At 37.9% G+C, this 22,873-nt stretch overlaps 1 protein-coding gene and 1 non-coding gene across 4 annotated transcripts in view; one reads left to right on the top strand and one right to left on the bottom strand.

The window, feature by feature from the left end:
- Window positions 1-22,873, bottom strand: part of TMCC1 (transmembrane and coiled-coil domain family 1) — a 239,070-nt gene that overhangs the window by 147,594 nt on the left and 68,603 nt on the right. The window lies entirely within an intron of this gene.
- LOC119864837 lies at window positions 4,354-4,457 on the top strand. The gene has a single exon (XR_005375319.1). It is a non-coding gene; the product is annotated as a U6 spliceosomal RNA (small nuclear RNA).

Below are 22,873 nucleotides of genomic sequence, written 5' to 3'. Positions count from 1 at the left end.
ACTTCCACTTATATTTTTATCTCATGCTTTTATTTTTTATGTTATATGATGTATGTAATTTACGGAAACAATTATATGTGCACGATTTATAATTTAAAAATACTGGAGATACACCAAAGGTATGGGTGAGCAAAATAATTTGGAGGCCACTACCCTAGATAGTTAATGTCCTTTTATTTTTTTTTTTAAATATTAGGTCACAAGGGACCTACCTATATGATTATGGATCCAAGGTAGATATTAAACGCCCGTCATCAGTGTACCATGAACTATGCATAAATATTCAGCATGAGAAATTAACAGCAACCAATTAAGCTTTCAAAATATCAAAATAATAAACTTTCTTAGCAAAAGAGCACAGAGCGATGGACTATTCAGCTCTCTAAGTCTACCATGCATGTGATAATTGTGTAGACACATACATACACACTCAGAGAGAAAAAAGGGCCCATAAGGATAGCTTTCATTATCCTTCCAACCTAAATCTAAAAATTATTTTTTTTTTAATTTTTTTTTTATTTATTTATGATAGTCACAGAGAGAGAGAGAGAGAGGCAGAGACACAGGCAGAGGGAGAAGCAGGCTCCATGCACCGGGAACCCGACGTGGGATTCGATCCCGGGTCTCCAGGATCGCGCCCTGGGCCAAAGGCAGGCGCCAAACCGCTGCGCTACCCAGGGATCCCTAAATCTAAAAATTAAACTTAATTTGACTAAATTTATCTACATTTAAAGGCTAACCTGGATTCCTCAGAATACTAACATTGAAGTGATGCCAAGAAGATATCAAGGTCCAATTTAATTAATGCTTAAAACTATACTGTTGTGTCCTTGAAATTAGCTTTTCAATTATATTTTTATTTAGAGCATATTACCAAAATGCTTTAATAGAGTCAGATATAGGAAATACTTTAAGTTTTTTAAGAAAATGTTCATGTTATAAGTAAATTCTAAAAACAAGGCAAAGGAATGAAGATTGAGTCTTTGGAAAACTGCCTTATCTAGGATCTATAAAAAAGCAAGCACATTTACATTAAATTAGGTTTTCAAGGCACACTTTCAACCAAAACAACCTTCCTAAACCAAAGTAAAAATCCTATTATTTACTAACCATGAGAGACTCTGCAAAGTTCAGAATTTAGGCCAACATTTGTGAAGAGTTAGTTCCATAACCTGGTTGGTAATTAAAAATAAGACTTCGGGGGTACCGGGGTGGTTCAGTCAGTTCAGTGTCTCCCTTTGGCTCAGGTCATGATCTCAGGGTCCTAGAACTGAACCCAAGTCTAGCTCCCTGCTCAGTGGGGAGTCTGCTTGCCCCTCTCCCTTGGCTCCCCCTTTGTGCTCTCTCAATCGCTCACACTGTTTCAAATAAATAAATAAAATATTTTTAAAAAATAGACTTCAGGATTGTATGAAGAGGTATATGTATCCTCTTCATACATAATTGAACATTGAACATAATGGTTCAATGAAGCATTATCTAAATAGCCAATATTCAGAAGCAACCTAAGTATTCATGGATAGATGAATAGATAAAGAAGATGTGATATATATACACAATAGAATATTAGCCATAAAGAAGATTGGAGGGGATCCCTGGGTGGCGCAGCGGTGTAGCGCCTGCCTTTGGCCCAGGGCGCGATCCTGGAGACCCAGGATCGAATCCCACGTTGGGCTCCCGGTGCATGGAGCCTGCTTCTCCCTTCTGCCTGTGTCTCTGCCTCTCTCTCTCTCTCTCTCACTGTGTGCCTATCATAAATAAATAAAATAAAATAAAAAATTAAAAAAAAAATGGAGGGGCACCTGAATGGCTCAGTGGCTGAGCGCCTGCCTTTGGCTCAGGTTGTGATCCTGGGGTCCTGGGATCAAGTCCTATATTAGGCTCCCTACAGGGAGCCTTCTTCTCCCTCTGCCTATGTCTCTGCCTCTCTCTGTGTGTCTCTCATGAATAAATAAATAAAATCTTAAAAAACTGGAATCTTACCATTTGCACCAATATGAATAGATCCAGTGGATATTATGCTAAATAAGTCTGAAGAAAAACAAGTATCATATGATGTCACTTATATGTGGAATCTAAAAAAGCAAAATAAAACAAAACAGAAACTGACTGATACCTGAAACTGCTGATTGCCAGAGGGACAGGGGTACAGGGGAGGAGGCAAGCAAAATAGATGGAGATTAAGAGGTACAAATCTCCAGTTATAAAATAAGTAAGTCATGGGGACATAATATACAGCATAGGGAATATAGCCAATAATATTGTAATAACTCTGTATAATGACAGTAACTAAACTTACCATAGGGATCATTTCATAACATATAAAAATATCAAGTCACTATGATGTGCATCTGAAACTAATAGGATATTGTATGTCAATTATACTTCAATAAAAACAAAAGAATTACTTCCATTACTGGTTGGTAATTAAAAATAAGACTTTGGGATTATATTAGTATTAACCAAGAAAACTGTGTTTAAAACACACTGCAGGGGGCACCTGGGTGGCTCAGTGGTTGAGCTTTTGGCTCAGGTCATGATCGGAGAGTCCTAGGATCAAGTCCCGCATCAGGCTCCCTGCGGGGAACCTGCTTTTCCCCCTGCCTGTGTCTCTGCCCCGCTCTCTGTGTCTTTAACGAATAAATAAATAAAATCTTAAAAAAAAAAGAACACTGCAGGAAGTAAGAATCACTAGTATAATACAGAAGAATTAGTAGGTTATTTCATCAAACAGTACTCTCAGCAATACCAGAAGCTATCAGCAGAGGGCCTCTAGAAATCATGGTACTAAATCTTCCTAGTAACATCTTTCCCAAGTAAACCAGGAAATGAATTAATTCCCTGCTACTGATAATTGCCAAAATGATTTATGTTCAAATTAAATTGTCAACATCTGATTAAGACTCTAGCTCGCAAATCAAATATGAGAATTTCTCTCCAACTAAAAAATTTTGCATCCAAACCAGGAAAGCAATATTCAAATGTCAAATACTGCTTTCCAGATTACAACTTGCATGGTACGATCAAATTTTTCCAACAGCCTCCATGAAAGTGCCAATACTATTTTTAAAAAATCTCTGTGAAGTGTAAGATCATGATACCACAAATATGATGGAGAAGCAACATTTGCTATCTTACCATCCTAACAGGAAATAAATGGCTAAGAAGAATTTCTTCTTCTTTGGCCCCTAGATCACTCCCCCATTATCACATCTGATTTCCCGAGAAATACTTTACTGCAATCCCAGAGACTTCTTTTACCTCAGTAGGCTGAAATTTCTATTATTTTGAGCTGGGAATTACTTTCTGTTTTGCTTTTAAGACAAAACCTCTTTGAATTTCAAGTATCACCAAACAGACATTATTTTTTATTTTATTTTTTAAAGATTGTATTTATTCATGAGAGACAGAGGGCGGGGGGCAGAGACACAGGCAGAGGGAGAAGCATGCTCCATGCAAGGAGCCTGACATGGGACTCGACCCCAGGTCTCCAGGATCAGGCCCTGGGCTGAAGGCAGTGCTAAACTACTGAGCTACCCCAGCTGCCCCCAAACAGACATTAAAGAAGACAATGGTGAGGCACCTGGGTGGCTCAGTCAGTTAAGCATCCGATTCTTGATCTCAGCTCAGGTCTTGATTTCAGGATTGTGAGTCCAAGCCCCACATTGGGCTCCATGCCCAGCATGGAAAAATAAAAAACAAAAAGAATTGAGCACTGTTTAAAAACAAAAGTTACTGAAGATTTAAGTACAATAAATGACTATATTCCTAAACATGCCACAAAACTCTTAATAATTCTGATTTGAACATATCCATACATTAAATAATACTACAAATATAAAGTAAGGAAAATTAGGTGCTGAAGGTAGGAAATATTAAGTGACATTCTCCATCTTTAACACCAGATTAAAAGAAGATATAATTTGAAAGCATCTCACTCTTAAAAGCAAATATTTTAGAAACAAGAGGTAAGTTCTTCAGAAAAATCTTCTTTTCTAACATTCTCAAAATTACTAAGCCTCTGTCATGTTTAAGTCACTATCTATAAAAATTTCAATTGTGCTGAATTAAATTCTATGAATTTCACCAAATGAAAATTAAAGATATGAAAAATTTGATCGCAAAAAGGAAAAACAATTTCAAAATGGAGCTGTGTACATTAAAAGAACCAAACAGTACCTTAAAATTAGGAAAGTGATAGCTCAGCTCTATTCCCTGCTCTATCCATATTTGGGTATTATGTTTTGTTCTAGAGACCATAATTTAAGAGGAATAGTGATGAATTGGAATAATCAAGAGCTGATGTACCAGTATGACTAAGTACTCAACATTATATTATGGAAGAACATCCCAGTGCTTGCCTCAGCAGCCCATATACAAAACTGGAACAATACAATTGATTAGCATGGCCTGTGTACAAGGATGACATTCAAATTTGTGAAGCATTCCATATTTGTCATGGACCTCTGGGGTCCTTAGTGAATTGTTGAAACCACAAATTTAGATCTATGACTGTCAAGAATCAAGTGGCTGTGTAGTTTTCCAATGAAGCCCTGGGAGGCTATCAATTCATTTAGTATCCGAAGAATCCTCAGAATCTCTGAGCTAGAAAGTATTTTTAAGTCATTCTTTAAGCCTTCTCCTTGAGCTATTTACTCTAGGCTTTATTGATGGCTATGAGATTACTCTTGGCAAGACCCACAACAAAGCAGTGGTCAAAAACATGACTTTTGGAGCTAGAAAGGCATGATTCTGACATTGAGTAAACTTCTAACCAATTGTGTGAACTTGGTAAGTCACTTCAACTTCGATCTTCTGTTTTCCTCACTTGTAAAATAGAGACAGTAATATTTCACAGTACAGTGTTTGTAATAAGGATTCACTATTACATTCTAGCACTAAGAATGCTTGTATCAATAAATATTTGCTGAATTAAAAAATAAAAAAGAATATCCAAGGATTAGGGATTATTTGCCTAGCAAAGTAATTTTTCAGAAACACATTAGGAAAGAAATCCCTGCCTGCAGAGGCACTACATACTCTGGCCCTAACTGGAGAAATACAATTTAATATAGATATCAGTTTAATATGTTAGATTTGTCTAACAGAGAAATCTGAGTAGAATGAGCTTCTTTGGGAGAGTCTCAGAGGCCAGAAAATCACTGGCGGAGAATGTTATAGAGCTGAATAAAATGACTGTAGAAGTCCCTTCCAACCTAAGATATCGTGTTAATGAAAGGCTCCAAAAGTTAAGTGGAACTTCCTTTAGGACAATGTTCCAGAATTTTTGTCCTACCCCTCAGACAGCTGTAGCAACATGGCAGAGGCAAAACAACCCCCCAAAGCATAGAATTAAAAAGAATCATTGTTGAGGTACCTCAGTGGCTCAGTCAGTTAAGCATCCCACTCTTTTTTTTTTTAAGATTTTATTTATTCATTCATGAGAGACACACAGAGAGAAAGGCAGAGACACAGGCAGAGGGAGAAGCAGGCTCCATGCAGGGAGCGTGATGCAAGACTGGATCCCAGGACTCCAAGATCACACCCTAGGCTGAAGGCAGATGCTAGACCGCTGAGCCACCCGGGGATCCCCCAAGCATTCAATTCTTGATCTCAATAAAGATCTCGAACTGAGGGTTGTGAGTTCAAGCCCACGTGGGGCTTATTTAAATAATAATTATAATAAAAATAGTAGTAGTAATATAATATTTTTTTTTTATTTTTTTTAATATAATATTTTTTAAAAGACTCATTGCTACCATCAGATTACCTGTCAGTCAGATTACCTGAAGCAAAGATAAATAACCTTGCATTTCCTTCTTTAAAGCACTGTTTGGAGGTTAGTAAGACTGTAGTGGCTTCTGGACCTCCAGTAATTTTACTGTGGCCTTTTGACAGTGGATGTGGAAAGCAATGGGAAACTTCTACTCCTTCATCTAAATTTCTACTTTATTCATTTCTACTATAAGAGTTAATTATCAGGGGGCACCTGGGTGGCTCAGTGATTGAGCATCTGCCTTTGGCTCAGGTCATGATCCTGGGAGCCAGTCTCTGTCTAGGTCTCTGCCTCTCTCTCTGTCTCTCATGAATAAATAAAATCTTGAAAAAAAAAAAAAGAATTAATTATCAGGCTTCAAATCTTACTTCAATTGCTAAAACCAACTAATTTTTTTTCCTCAACTGTTTTAGGAAAATTAGTCTCCTTAGATATAGGCATCTAGTTGGCAGGTTACCAATTTTTTGGCAGTCTAGATCCTTCTAAGATTTTCTATACCCTCTGCCTTTATATTATACTGCTCACACTAAGTACATGATAAAAAAAATGTGCAATATTGAGGCATCTGTGCTATAGTAGAATGAGCACAAAAAATTAGACTCAGTCATGTACTAGCTCTCTGGTCTTAGGCAAGTTTAAAATTTTCCCAAAGCCCTAATTATTTCATTTGGGGGAAAAAAAAGAAGATCATATCTACCTCAAAAAGCCAACATGCAATGTAAATTACATTATATACACAAAAAAGTTCTTCCACACATTACTCAATAAGCCGAATATGATCCCACATAATAATATTAATACAAATTCACCCCTACAAAACATCCTTGCAAATATCATTACCAACTACATGTAAAAGATTCTCAATTATTTTTTTTAAAGATCTTATTTATTTATTCATGAGAGACACAGAGAAAGAGAGAGAGAAGCAGAGACACAAGCAGAGAGAAGCAGGCTCCATGCGGGAAGCCCGATGTGGAACTCAGTCCCGGGTCTCCAGGATCATGCCCGGGGCCAAACACAGGCGCTAAACCATGGAGCCATCCAGGGATCCCCAAGATTCTCAATTATTGAATGAATCATTGAAATTCAATATTCTCAGGGCAAATTTCTTGGTATTGTAAGGCAATAAGAAAGATGATGGAAGGATGGTTCTCACCTTCATCCTCCTTTCTTAATTGTAATTCTCCAACATTATGTTGTGATGAATATTGAGACCACAATTACGAGCTCTCTTCTACCCCACCCTCATCAATCTCATAATGCAGAAATTAGCTCCATAGAGACTGTATATTTAACTGGTTATCTCAGTAAATAGAAGAGGCCTTATTTTATGCCCTGTTTAAATAATTAAGTACTCCATTGTCCTATTATTTTGTTTAGACATGTGAGAGAATCCAGAAAGTCACTGCTCATATTTTAACTATGAAGGGTATTCAAATAACTCTAAGGAATCATTACAGTATTTTATTTCCATTGCAACTCATCTGAAAAAAGAAAACAAGAATTATTTAAAAGTAATAGCGTTAGAAACCAAACAGGTAGTAACGGTATCAGTCTTTGTCACTGTTCTTAGATTTCTGCCCTCCTTCATCAAACAAGCTGATCTAGTTACCAATGTCTGAAAAAAGAAAAAAAAAACTTTCTTTTCTCCTTTTCTTGTCTCCAGCTTGAAAGAACTGGCATTCTTCAATTCTCTGACATGATCAACAGGATAAAAGGGCAAGAATACTAATAGACATGGAATCAGTGGGAATCCAAGGATCTGGACCTGGTATCATTCATAATTAGGTGTATAATCTCAAATAAGTTTTAACATCTTTGGGTCTAAAATGAGGAGTTTGATTAGGATTGTCCCTAAAGCTTAGTAGTCTGAGATTTTGCTAATCACTTGGCAACAGCTGGGGATCTACTGGCTGAAAATCAGTTGTGTTGCAAGGGACTCATTTTGCAACCCAAAGTTTCTGAATTCTTAATTTCCTCATTATTACAACTTTGAAATCTGAGTCAGCACTTCTTATCCCAGTTAGATGTTACGAATGATAAAATAAAATGTATTTGTCAGTTCTTGATAAATATTTGACTTGATCTTTGGCTGGAGGTATGAATATTCTTATAATATATAAGCCAATAAGTCCTTGCTAATTCTTTTCTTTAAAGAGACTTGTCACAAGATTAATGTTTTTTGAGAGGGGGAGAGGCAGAGGGAGAGAGAGAATCTCTTTTCTTTTTTAAAGATTTTATTTATTTATGCATGAGAGACACAGAGAGAGAGAGAGAGAGAGAGAGAGAGAGAGGTAGAGACACAGGCAGAGGGAGAACCAAGCTCCACATAGGGAACCCGATGTGGACTTGATCCCGGGACTCCAGGATCACGCCCTGGGCCAAAGGCAGGTGCTAAACCACTGAGCCACCCAGAGACTCCCCCCACCCCCAACCCTTTTTTTTTTTTAAAAGATTTGGGAGAAAAAAAAAAAAAAAGATTTGGGAGAGAATCTTAAGCAGATTCCTATGCCTGGCATAGAGCCCAACACAGAGCTCAATCTCACAATCCTGAGATCATGACCTGAGCTGAAATCAAGTCGAATGCTTAACCAACTAAGCCATCCAGGTGTCCCAAGATTAATTTTTAAAATCAAACATCTTTCATATATCTAAAATGATTCTATTTAGGAAAAGGGTATTTTCAAAGTCCATCTATATATAAAATGAGACATAAGTTAATGCAAATAATATACTGTGACCCTGAAGTATGAAAGTTCCAAAGTGAACTCTAGTCTGTTTCCACTGACTGACAAGATCACAGGTCATAATGATGCACTATCAAAATAAGTCAATTTTTAACAACTATTTACTAAGCCTAACATTGTGCTAACCTGTCAAAGTTGCCTATTTTTCTTGAGATAAAATGTTCTACTATGATCTCTGAAAAAAAAATCTGTTCTAGTGATAACCTTATATAATATATGATCCTGGTCTCTCCCTCCGTCTACCTATTTATCTACCTCTAAGTCTTTGGAAATTAACCATCACAAAGGAAGACAGTTTAACAGTATTATAGATAAATAAAAGAGTAGTGGGACTCGGAGTGCCAAAATTCTCTCCCTAAGATTCAAGGCTAAACTGATAGAGTACTCAATCCTTTGTACATAAAAGGGAAAAGCAGAAGTGAGGTCATATATTGTATTTCTTTAGAGGTCTAATTACTCTGAAGTCCATATCTGTTTTGTAATGTAAAGGCAAAAGAGGTTAGATTGAACTTAAAGAGTGAACTCAACATTCTTTTATGTTGAGTCTTCATCGCAAAAGCTGCTGTTCCAAACAGGAATGTAACTCATATTTTTAAAAATATAAAAGCCCCTCCCCTCAAAAAAACCTTTTAGAAGCATCCTTATGATAATTTTGCAAAACAAATTTACCAAGTTCAAGAACACCCTATGACAATCATATCAAATGTCAAAATAAGATCATTAAGGATAGTCAAAATAGGGGATCCCTGGGTGGCTCAGTGGTTTGGCGCCTGCCTTCGGCCCAGGGCGTCATTGTGGGGTCCCAGAATCAAGTCTCACATCGGGCTCCCTGCATGCAGCCTGCTTCTCCCTCTGCCTATGTCTCTGCCTCTCTCTCTCTCTCTCTCTCTAGTGTGTGTCTCTTGTGAATAAATAAATAAAATCTTTTTTTTTTTTTTTTTTAAAGGATAGTCAAAATAGGAATGCCTGGATGGCTCAGCGGCTGTGTCTGGGAGCATCTGACTTCAGCTCAGGGCCTGATCCCCGAGTCCCCAGATCAAGCCCCACATAGGGCTCCCTGCAGGGTGCCTGCCTCTCTCCCTCTGCCTGTGTCTCTGCTTCTCTCTGTCATGAATAAATAAATAAAATCCAAAAAAAAAAAAAAAAAGATAGTCAAAATATCTTTTGGGCCACTAAATAAATACACTATATTAAAAGAAACATACACATTCTGGACCTCCAAACTAGGGTCAATAAACCTAAATGTTACTTATTTTAGCAACCAAATTTTGCTCTATAAAGTACCTTTAACAGAAAACAACTAAAAAGCCAAAATATATCTCCACCTCTGGCTTATTCCTACTTTTCTAAGCTCGAATTATTCAATGTCACCTGCCTGTCCCTAAATACACAGAGAAGAGATCTCTATCGGTGTTCATCAAAAATTAAAAATTTTAAGCTGTTTTGTGGAAAACGGACATTATCTTACCATTTTTCCCAGACAAATCTCTAGGTTTTAAGTTGTGTTTACCTTTAATTTTTAAAAATCCTAACAGTCATGAAGTCCTACCTAGTCTTCTATTATCTATTCATTTTCAAAATTATCATTTCGTTCAATATTTACAAAGGGCATCCACTGCTACTACTATATCATAGTCATTGTATTCAATCCAGCTCATAATCCTAATGATCTCCTGTACTAGTTACTTCTCAAGTCATAATCCATATTTATTAATGTCCTGTCCATAGGAAAGTCATCCCTTCGCTTCCATCTGAGGATCCTGGCCTAGGGGCACCACCTGGTGGTCAGCAGTAGGAACTACTCCTCCTACCACCTCATTTCTTCCCCACTGGGAGACAGTACTCCTGAGCTTTCAGGTTTTGCTCACAGCTCAACTAATTCTTAGAAATCTATCTCCCTTTCAGGAACTCCTGGGTGGCTTAGTCAGCTAGGCGACCCAATCTTGCTCTCAGGTCTTTTTTTTTTTTTTCATTTATTCATGAGAGAGACAGAGAGACAGAGAGAGAGGCAGAGACACAGGCAGAGGGAGAAGCAGGCTCCATGCAGGGAGCCCGATGTGGGACTCCATCCCGGGACTCCAGGGTCACGCCCCCGGCCAAAGGCAGGCGCTAAAACGCTGAGCCACCCAGGGATCCCCTCAACTCAGGTCTTGATCTCAGGGTTGTGAGTTCAAGCCTCACACTGGTTGTGGAGCCTATTAGAAAGAAAAAGGAAAAGGAAAAGGAAAAAGAAAAAGGAAAAAAAGAAGAAGAAAAGAAAGAAAAGAAAAGAAAAGAAAAGAAAAGAAAAGAAGAAGAAAAGAAAGAAAAGAAAAGAAAAGAAAAGGAGAAAAGAAAAGAGAAAAGAAAGAAAAGAAAAGAAAAAAGAAAAAAGTAAAGCAAAACTCCTTTTTATATGAACTGAGTAGGATGCCATCCTGATGTGATTTACCAAGGAGGCAGAGTCCCTTATTTATAAACCCTGGGTAATCCACAAACTCTAAATCTACATATTATTTTAATAATTTTAACAATGAAACTGAGAATGAGAAAGAATGGGTTTTTGAGAGCTAATTCAAAGAAAGACTCCAGAGAGTGGGGGGCACTGAGCTGGGGGTGCCTCTGACAGTGCTGGCCTTGGTGAGAAGTTCTTCTGGGCATTCTTGGCCCTGATTCCACCTTGTGGAAATAGGGGCACAGGAAAGCAGCCTAAAGCTGCTTGTACTCCTGACATGCCAGTCTGGAGGCAGAAAAAACAGCTGGGGTAGCGTGCTACATGGGACCTCCAGTATGGGGAAAGCTGACAGGCAGTACCTTTCCCTTGTCCTCTGCCCATAGCTATCCAATTCTGTTCCATGGAAAAGCTGTACATAGACCTGGAAACCATGATTCTATCAAGTTGGTGCAGCCTTTTCAGTGTGAAATTATCCCAACATTTGGGCTCTTAGCCACCAAACAGACGAGATTACCAGGAAGAGTAGTCCTACCTCTCCCTTCCATTCTGCCTGCCTGCTCCCTTTCCTATTTTCTCTGATTTCCAGATCCAGTCAGGCATTACAAAATAATTCTCCTCTCTGTCCATACTGCAAGTAACCCACAAAACTTCCCTAACTGCAGCCTAATAAAAATACACTTTTTTTCTAAATTCATCCAAAAGCAGGAAAATGATATAGTAAGCTCTGAAGTGATAGTAACCTTAATAGAGAACTAAGATGACTAACCTCGAACTTTCTCTTCATAAGCTTCAAAGTTTGCATCTACCTTCTATTTCCCTTTTATTAAACTTACTCTTTCTCAAAATGGCAAAAAAAATCTCATTTATTGTTACTATTTTACAAAATGAGGAGTATTTAAATAGCATTGACTAGTACTGTTTCACTATTTAGCTACCACTGTAATTGTGAAATAGTGTATAATATTTTACCTTGATTTTAGAGGAATGGAATTTTGGGGCCAGTCTGGGAATCTACAAACCATTTCTAACACTGAAATTCAAAAGGACTTTTCCTTTTTTTTTTTTTTTAATTTTTTATTTATTTATTTATTTATGATAGTCACACACACAGAGAGAGAGAGAGGCAGAGACACAGGCAGAGGGAGAAGCAGGCTCCATGCACCGGGAGCCTGATGTGGGATTTGATCCCGGGTCTCCAGGATCGCGCCCTGGGCCAAAGGCAGGCGCCAAACCACTGCGCCACCCAGGGATCCCTCAAAAGGACTTTTCCCATAGAAATAAACAACTGACTGTTGCTTTATAAGCTGGTAGATGCTTACACTATATAACAAAAACTTCTCAGCTGAGCTCCCTGATACCTTAGCTGTTTTTTCCTATTTTATTCCATCTTGAACATAACTATAAAAAAATACATTTTCAACATGCAAACCACTTTTCAAAACTTCCATAAGGAGGGCTCCCTATTTCCAATCATATCATGAAAATTACTTAGTTTCACACTCATTAATGCTAAGCTAAAGCCCTCTCCCTTAAACAGAAATTTTAAAAATCAGTTATACATAATCATGTGCTCTTCCAAACTTCTCCCATTACTTCCTCTAAATGTTTCACTAGTCCTTTTTTTTTTTTAAAGATGTTGTTTATTTATTCATGAGAGACACACAGAGAGAGACACAGGCAGAGTAAGAAGCAGGCTCCATGCAAGGAGCCCGACGTGGGACTCGATCCCAGGTCTCTAGGATCACAGCCTGGGCTGCAGGCGGTGCTAAACCGCTGCGCCACCAGGGCTGCCCTTCACTAGTCCTTATACTAGTTAGTCCTAAGGTTCTAGGTAGGAAATAAAGATAACTAATATATGGTCCTAGCCCTCCAGGGACTCAATTGTGGTTTTGTTCTGTTTTTTTTGTTTTGTTTTGTTTTTGGTTTTGGTTTTTTTGTTTTTGTTTTTTTTTCCTCCAATAAGGAGAAAACTTTAATTAAAAACTTTAAAGCAAAAAAAAAAAAAAAAAAAAAAAACTTTAAAGCACACCTCAGGGCACCTGGGTGGCTCAGTCAGTTAAGCATCCAACTCTTGATTTCAACACAGGTCATGATCTCAGGGTCTTCAGATTAAACCCCATGCTGGCTCCACTCTGGGCATGGAGCCTGCTTCGGGTTCTCTCTCTCCCTCTCCTCCTCACCTTCTGTGTTCATGTGTGCTCTCTCTGTCATAAATGAACATACATAGCTACTTTGAAACTTGAAATTTGCAGGTATTGTGTTGTCTTAAGATGGTGAAGATCTATATTTACTGTGCCTCACCCTCCTAAGACATCCTCCAAGTACACACACTCTATAAAGCCCCTGTCAATAACATGACCCCATACTTGGCTTACCCTCCTCTGACCTTCTACCACCCTTAACTCAGTAACATCTGATTTTATACTTTTCTCTCTATTGAAGCTTTCAACCACAAGGATGGGTTATAAGTATGCTGTAAATACTAATCACCTCAGACCTCCAGGTAGCCAAGCAGAGCCTAGAGAGACTGGATCAATTACCCTGGCTATGAACATGTCATCACTTTTACCCTGCTGTGCTAAACAGATATTTCATTTTTCTATGTGTGCCATGGAAAAGACTGGGAAGTAGAAATTTAATTTGTGGCATTTTCAAATTAGAAGTGACAATAAATATTATTTAGTAAACTCATATGAAAAATGAGGAAGATGAAACCTATGAAATTTAATTTGTTTAAAGTCACATTTGATATTTAATAACAGAAACAAGTCATTCTCAGAATTTAAAACTGCAGGCCCCTGATTTCTGGGCTTGATTATACTACATCACACAGCTTCTTAAGTTATCACTTAGGTAAATCTTGCCACCCCCAAAGACTGTAAGGTCTTTGAGAATAAGGCTGTAATACAATTTATATGTAGCTCTCATATCTCTCAAAGTGCTAATCTCCAACTCAGGGCTACTTAAGGATAATTACTGGTGGAATAAAAAGTCTTTAGTATAAATAAATGTCCCATTTAATGAAAAAAACAACTACAATCTCCATATTTAGAAATTTGTCTGAATAATATAAATATTTATGTATATTCATGTATGTACATAAATAGAATGTAAGAAAGTGAACAAATCCACTTTGGGAGAAAAGGTACCTGAAACTATACCTTAGAAATAGTAAACTGACATGACTATTCTAAAAGCTACATATAGGGCACCTGGGTGGCTCAGTTGGTTGGGCTGCTGCCTTTGGCTCAGGTTATGATCCTAGGGTCTCTGCTCAGCTGGAAGCCTGCTTTTTCTTCTGCCTGCCACTCCCCCTGCCTATGCTCCCTTGCTCAGTCAAATAAATAAAATCTTTAAAAATAAAAAAATAGGAAAACAAAAACAAAAAAATAAATAAATAAAAATAAAAATAAAAATAAAAAAATAGGGATCCCTGGGTGGCTCAGCAGTTTGGCACCTGCCTTTGGCCCAGGGTGTGATCCTGGAGTTCTGGGATCGAGTCCCACATCGGGCTCTCTGCATAGAGCCTGCTTCTCCCTCTGCCTATATCTCTGCCTCTCTCCCTCTGTGTCTCTCATGAATAAATAAATAAAATCTTTTAAAAAATAATAAAAATAAAAATAAATAAATAAATAAAGCTACATATAAGTATCCAAGTTTGTTAAAAACAAGGTAACTGGCTCAAAATGGAGTCACTTACATACTAAGCCCCATGTTTACCAAGAATCTAATTATAGTTTCGCCTCTCCCAGAAAGATACTCTTAAACCAACAAATTACCTGATCAGTATTAGGTAATCTGCCTCATTACCCCTGAGATGCACTGTGGGGACAGTAACATAATATCAATCTGTTTTTTGGTTTGTTTGTTTTGCTTTGCCTAGTACAACTTTCCTGTTTCTGGCCCTTTCTGTCTATAAAAATCTTTCCCTTTGTACAGCTCTTCAGAGCTCCTTAATTTGCTATAACGGATGCTGTCCCATTTATGAATTGTTGAATAAAGCCAGTAAGATCTTTACATTTTACTCAGCTGAATTTTTAACAATGTGAAAAGCATTAACATTTAAACCATACAATATAAATTTAATACACATAAATCAAATTCTTACTAGTAACTGTTCCAAGTATTTTTCCTCACCTATCTGGCATTTATAGACAAGGTTATGACTTAAGGCCTTGGTGTGCACTATCATCCTCTCCTGTTAATAATGCCAAGAAAAACCAATTTCAGTAAAATTTCTTTATAGTAGAGGCTTTTGGAACCTTTCCTTTTGCTCTTCCCTCTGCCTCGCCTACTCTTTCCCCAGTTATTTCTTGGTTTCTTCCCATCCTTCAGATCTTTGCCCACATATCAAGGCAAATGACCAATGTACTTAAAATTTCCTGTCTTAGAATTCATCTCCTTTCACAACTGTCATATTGTATAAGGATTTCTCACACTATACAAAATACAGCATTCATATGAAAATTTCTGTAAGGTGAAATGGCATAAAGCAAAGAAATAATCACCACTAACTTATATGAAAAAAATTTTTTGATCATCCCCAGACTCAAAAAGTGACCTCTCTTAGGCTTTTCTGATACACTAGGACACATCTTGGTAACTGATGCACAAAATAAATTGAGATAAACCACAGATGCTCACAGACAGAATTCAAAGCTATGACAGCTTGAACTGTAGTTACCAGGAAAAGAGCTTGTGAGTAGTACTTTTACTGCTAAGGCTGTACCCTCTGTAACTGCTCGCTACAAAACAAACACTGAATGCCATTGTCACTTTTCACCGTTTTTTGTAAAAGCAAAAGTCCTCTTCAGATTTTTTTTCAGATAGCCAAAACAAACACTAACATAGGTATTTCATAAAAGCAAAAGCTTAATGTGAATTTCTGAAAAGTAGGAGATAACTAATTTTTTTTTGTTTTTTTTTGTTTGTTTTTTTTTAGGAGATAACTATTTTATTTACTATTTTACTTACCTTTTTTGTTTTGTTTTATTCACTCATTTATTCACAGTGTCTTTAAAAAAAAAAGATTTCATTTATTTATTTATGAGAGACAGGGAAAGAGAGGCAGATACATAGGCAGAGGGAGAAGCAGGCTCCCTGTGGGGAGCCCAATGTGAGACTCGATCCCAGGACCCTGGGATCACAACCTGAGCCAAGGGCAGATGCTCAACCACTGAGCTGACCAGGGACCCCAGCTTATTCTCAGCACCTAAAACAGGAACGGACAAAGTATGGGCCATAGCCCAGATACTGTCTACCACAGCCAAATCCAGGTATGCATTTACATATTATGGGTGGCTGCTTTCATGCTACAATGCAGGGCTGAATAGTTGTGAGAGAGAGACCAGATGGTCAAAAATACTTACTATCACTACTTACAGAAAGTTTGTAGAGCACTGATCAAAAAACAATGTTAGGTCAAATACTCAAACATTTACTGAGCAAATGCATGAAAAACAAACAGTAGAAAAATATATTTCTGATCCCACAGTGTTTTAATAATAGATATAAAAGAAGAGCACATAAACTAACACATCACCATGGTAGCTTTTGGTGCACTCACCTAGGTTTGCACTTTCATCTGTACAACTTTTCATAGATTCAAAGAACAATGTTGGCAAGAGCACTAAAATTCAGAGTTAAGTAACAGGCTTGTTTAAAATCACTCAGCTAATATATACAATGGAATATTACTCAACTATTAGAAATGACAAATACCCACCATTTGCTTCAATGTGGGTAGAACTAGAGGGTATTATGCTGAGTGAAGTAAGTCAATTGGAGAAGGACAAACATTATATGGTCTCATTCATTCGGGGAATATAAAAAATAGTGAGGGGGATTATAAGGGAAAGGAGAGAAAATGAGTGGGAAATATCAGAGAGGGTGACAAAACATGGGAGACTCCTAACTCTGGGAAACGAACAAGGGGTAGTGGAACGGGAGGTAGGTCGGGGGATGGGTGACTGGGTGGCAGGCACTGAGGGGGGCACTTGATGGGATGAGCACTGGGTGTTATGCTATATCTTGGCAAATGGAACTCCAATTTAAAAATATAAATAAATAAATAAATAAATAAACCTAATTCCGCCCCCTCCCCCCTAAATAAGATAAAATAAAATCACTCAGCTAGTATATGACAAATTCAGGACAGAAGCTTTTTCCTTTTTAAACTGTTTTCCATTATAATCAAGCAAACTTTAATGTGATAATTATTTTCCACTCTTCAATTTGAGGATGAAGTATAAAATCTGACTGAATAATCTTACAAGTAATCTGAGGGTTTCAAAGTTTGACTCACCATGAAACAATGATTATATGTAAAACCTGATGAAACCAAACTAAAGATCTATTTTGAATCTGAAGGCTACCTTTCTCCCCTAATTCTGTTCATTTCTTCCCTTGATGTTATCACTTTATTTTTAAACATTAATAGTATCCTAATATGGAGGCACATTTATATAATACATTGAAATTTCAAAGCATTTACTTAAATAATCTAAATTTATACCATAAAATGTATACTTGACTTCAGGACCACTATGAATCTTCCCACTGTTCAAAACACGGCCTATCTCTAGCATACAGTCATTAAAACACACATTCAATAGCCATCTTAAGTTATTATTCTTTCATTGGGTCTTCTTCTATTGTAGTAACTTAATAGTTTTTCTAAGATGTTTTATGTTCTTGCATAAGATTTACATCAAGGCTCATTATTCCTTTCTTCACAGAGAACTCCTCTCTTGCTAATCAACTCTCCTTTCCTTCTAGGGAAATCCTATTCCAGACCTTCAAACTGATCATTGTTATTCTCTTGCTTTGACTTCACTGTTCTATTTAAGGGTGCTAAGACCCTGGTTTCAGCCATCATCATTTCTCGCCTAAATTCTACAACAGACTCCTAACCATTCTCCTTTCACCCTAGACTCCCTGCAGTCTACTCACATGGCAGCCAGAGTGATTCTTTAAAAAAGAAGTCGGATAGGGGCGCCTGGGTGGCTCAGGTGGTTAAGTGTCTGCCTTCGGTTCAGGTCATGATCTCAGGGTCTAAACTACTGTTCTCTTTCACTTGGACTGCTATAATAGCCTGCTGGCTCATCTATCTACGTTCTATCTAAACCTACTCCAACCTACTCTCCATGCTATAAACGTAATGATAGTCTGTAATCACAAAGTTGACATTGCACTCCACTCCCCCAAGCCTTGCTTAAAATTTTTTGATGTTACCATCATTCTTAGGTGAAGAAAAACTGCTTAACATTGTCTGCAGAGGGATCCCTGGGTGGCGCAGTGGTTTAGCGCCTGCCTTTGGCCCAGGGCGCGATCCTGGAGACCCGGGATCGAATCCCACGTCGGGTTCCCGGTGCATGGAGCCTGCTTCTCCCTCTGCCTATGTCTCTGCCTCTCTCTCTCTCTGTGTGTGACTATCATAAATAAATAAAAATAAAAAAAAATTGTCTGCAGACCTCTATATGAACTGCACCTATCTCTCCAGTCTTAACCAGTATGCACCTGAATGCATGCACACTTGCCAAGTATATACACCTGCCATTCTATCCTTCGTACTCAGCAAACCTCCCCCTTCTTAGGACCTTTGTACTTGCAGCTCGACTACCTCATTCAGATAAACCTGTTTATCCTTTCAATCTCTTTCACTTCCTCAGCAAAGTCATACCCTGACTTCCTTAACTAGGTCAAATGTCCTTATGATATCAGCTCCAGTAGCATTTGCCACAGTTGAAAATTTTATGTTTTACGTGTCCCCATCTGATTATAAACTCCATGAGAGCAAGAATCACATCACATCATATCACATAATATCTGCAGTGCCTAGCATGTATCAGGTAATATATATTTGCTGAATGAATGACTAAAAGCATAAGCCGTAATATGGAAATACGAAAACTTTACAGGAAGAATAAAAAGTGCGGGAAACAAGTGCTAAGTTCTGTATGAGGCAGTAATGACATAAGGTAAAGAAGTCCACACGGGCTAAATTGCGGAAAGCCTTGCATGACTTTTTAACGAACTTTCTTTACTCCTCACATAATAGTGGACCCAGTGAAGGGTTTTTTAGCAGTGGAAATGGCATCATTTGCTTTGTGCTTTAGATAGCTCTCACAAGCTACATGCAGTGTGGACAAAGGATCTGAAAGGGCAAGGAGATGGATGGAGGCCCAAACTAGGGCACAAATTTGGGGACTGTGTGATTGAGGGGTGAAAGAGATCAGAATAACTCTTTAAGGTTGCCAACATGGGTGACTAGTGGCTTCAGAAAGTCATATCTAGTAACTATCAAACTCATGGGCTGACTGCACTAAAATCATGTGGGGCCTTGATTAAAAGTTTTCTTCTAACTTAGAAATCCTGGGAGTGGCACATAAAAATTGTATTTATAACTAGTGTCCTAAATGATATCTTCTGTAGTCACACAAATTTGGAAACAACAAAGAAAACATACTAGAAGATTGAAAAGTTATGAGAGATAATGATTAATTTAAATTTGGAAATGACGTGTTTGAATTACCTATGCAGATAACCAACAGGCAGTGAGAGAACTAATTCTGAACATCACAGGACTGGTCCAGTTGGAGACCAATATTTGTTGGAGGCTGAAAGTATGACAGCATTTAAGTTCACAGAAGTGAAAAGAGTGGTATGGCTATGGTTAAAACTCCAAAGGACACAACACTTAAGATACAGGGAAGAGAGGGGATCCCTGGGTGGCTCAGCAGTTTGGCGCCTGCCTTTGGCCCAGGGCGCGATCCTGGAGTCCCAGGATCGAGTCCCGCGTCGGGCTCCCAGCATGGGGCTTGCTTCTCCCTCTGCCTGTGTCTTGCCTTTCTACCATAAATAAATAAATAAATCTTAAAAAAAAAAAAAAAGATACAGAGAAGAGGATTTGTTCATTATTCAAAAAAATACCCTGAAATGCTATTTCTGCATGAGATATGTGTATACAAAATGTTGTCCTACTAGATGTTGGGAGGGATATCAAAGCTAGACATGGCACCTCTTACAAGGCCTGTGGACAGTTGTAGGCCTTCTCTCAACACATCAGCCAAAATGTCACAGGCCTTATCATTCAAGTCCATAATATACCCTCAAAGAGTGTACATTTACTAAGGAAACACTAAGTTGTTTTATTCCCCAGAGTTTTGTTGTTTTTTTTAAGATTTTATTTATTTATTCATAGAGACACAGAGAGAGAGAGAGAGAGAGAGAGAGAGAGAGGCAGAGACACAAGCAGAGGGAGAAGCAGGCTCCATGCAGGGAACCCGACGTGGGACTTGATCCTGGGTCTCCAGGATCACACCTCAGGCTGCAGGTGGCGCTAAACCGCTGCACCACAGGGGCTGCCCCCCCAGAGTCTTTAACTTAGAGGAGATCCTTACTCCCCATTACCCATACTAACATCCTAAGCCCTTCCTTCAAAGCTTTCCCAGATTCCATCGGACATAATTAATTACTCTTTCCCTAAACACATGTTTTTATATTGCTTGTGGCATATAACACATTTTACCTTGTATTATATTGTGGAAGCAGTAGAGTGTTACAGAAAGAAAACTAGCCTACAGAAATCAAAAGCTAAATTCCTTACTTACAAGTTGTGTGACCCCTGAAATCACTTATGCTTCCTAGTTTGTGAATTAATAAGGACCTTCATTACCATTTCATAGAATTACTAAGAAGACCAAGTGAGATCATTTATGTTAAAGCGCTTTATTAAAATTCATAAATTATTGGGACACCTGGATGGCTCAGTTAAGTGTCTGCCTTCTGCTCAGGTCATGATCCCAGGGTCCTAGGATCAAGCTGGGCAGTGCTGAGCAGGGAGCCCGCTTCTCCCTCTGCATCTCCCCCCTGGAGGAGTGTTTTTTTCTTCTCTCTCTCTCTCTCTCACATACACACACACACATAAATAAATAAAATCTTTTTTAAAAAATTCATAAATTACTTTCTCTTCTATCTGTACATATTCTCTTTCCTGCAAGTTCTAAAAATCGTAAGAGATTGGGAACAAGTGCTATGTACCTATTGTCCACCACAGCATTTATATTAGAATATCTTGCATATAACAGACACTCAGAAGTTTAGTAAAATATGTTGAATAGATGATGTGAGACAAAAACGAGACAAGTGTATATTCTGATTCCAAAAAGGACCCGAGGCAGCCGACATGCATGTTTCTTTGACCACTCTATTAACTATCTGGCCAATAAATTCTATTTTCCTTGCTCATTCCCCTTTCTGAAATAACCCTTTCTTCTACCCTCACATACTCACATATCTAAATCCTTTTTCTCCTATAAGACCCAAATCAAAGCACCCAGCTCCCCCTCCTACTCTAAGCTTTCTATTCACTTCAAACCAAAAGTATCTTCCATCTTCTCAACTTGTCTGTACACTTATCATTCAGATACTGATATGTTCAACATATCATGACTGCTCCAACCAGGTCCCATTTCCACCATGAAGTCAAGCCATGCTTTGTACATATAGGCACAAATATATACTTGTCAAATCTGATTTTAAAAAAGAAATTTTGGGACACCTAGGTGGCTTAGCAGTTGAGGATCTACCTTTGGCTCAGGGCCTGATCCCGGAGTCCTGGTATCGAGTCCCACAACAGGTTCCCTGCATGGAGGCTGCTTCTCCTCCCTCTGCCTGTGTCTCTGCCTTTCTTTGTGCCTTTCTTTGTGTCTCTCATGAATAAATACATAAAATCTTTAAAAAATAAAAATAAAATAAAAAAGAAATCAAGCTTAAAGTCCAAAAACCTATTTTGAAAACTCACTTTATGTGGCAGATGGCTAAGGCAGAAGCGGGTAGCTTTTGAACACAATGGATACATTTGAAAATCAACTCAACATTTGTCTTAGGGTTAGGTTTATACACAGGTACGTGTACATGCAAGTCTATAAAAATGTTAGTAATAAGGGAGAAAAATATCAGTGTACTTAAACAAATATCAGTGTACTTAAACAATTAAAATATTTCATCCTCAGACATTGGAGTTAAAAAAAAGATACAAATATAGAGAAGCCAGTATTTAGAATTTGAAACAATCACTCTTTCAGACTAAGATACAACAAAGTAGAAGCTCTCCAGACTAATCTTCATTCTTAAGCTTTCCATTTTCTCTGAAAGATATTCAATGTTCATGGCTGGTACAGTTCCACATCAGTTTGTTAGTTATATTCATTATAATTAAATAGTTTAATTAAAACCAATCAGATATGTGCATTAAAAGGGCTGTTGCTTCCTTTTTTTTTTTTTAAGCTTTTATTTATTCATGAGAGACAGAGAGAGACAGAGACATTGGCAGAGGGAGAAGCAGGCTCCCTGTGGGGAGCCCAATGCGGGACTCGATCCCAGGACCCTGGGATCACGACCTGAACCAAAGGCAGATGTTCAACCACTGAGCCACCCAAGGTGCCCAAAGGGCTGTTGTTTCTATGAAAACTAAGGTTCTTTAGAAAGTCTCAAAAGCATACTGCTTTTTTAGAAATGAATTTAAAGTGGGTAAGGCCTTTCAAGAGATTATTAAAATCTAAAAGTCTATCCCATGATGCTTCACAAATTATCACCAGGTTATCATTCCACTATATAAAAATTTTTAAACTAGAAATTATAATCCATGCAAAGAGCACAAGAAAGGTATAGATATCCATTCAGTAGACTTATATTTTTAAAATTTAAGGCCTTGGTTAAGTTAAAGTAATTAAAAATAGAACGACCAGAGGATGATCCAGTAATTGCACTAATGAGTATTTACCCAAAGAATACAAAAACACTAATTTGAAAACAAATATGCAGCCCTATGTTTACTGCAGCATTATTTACAATAGCCAAGTTATGGAAGCAGCCCAAGTGACCACTGACAGATGAATAAAAAGATATGGTATA

The sequence above is a fragment of the Canis lupus genome, chromosome 20, assembly GCF_011100685.1.
Source record: "Canis lupus familiaris isolate Mischka breed German Shepherd chromosome 20, alternate assembly UU_Cfam_GSD_1.0, whole genome shotgun sequence".
NCBI lineage: Eukaryota > Metazoa > Chordata > Mammalia > Carnivora > Canidae > Canis > Canis lupus.
The sequence above is the reverse complement of the archived record's forward strand: the minus strand, read 5'-3'. Positions and strand labels throughout refer to the sequence as shown.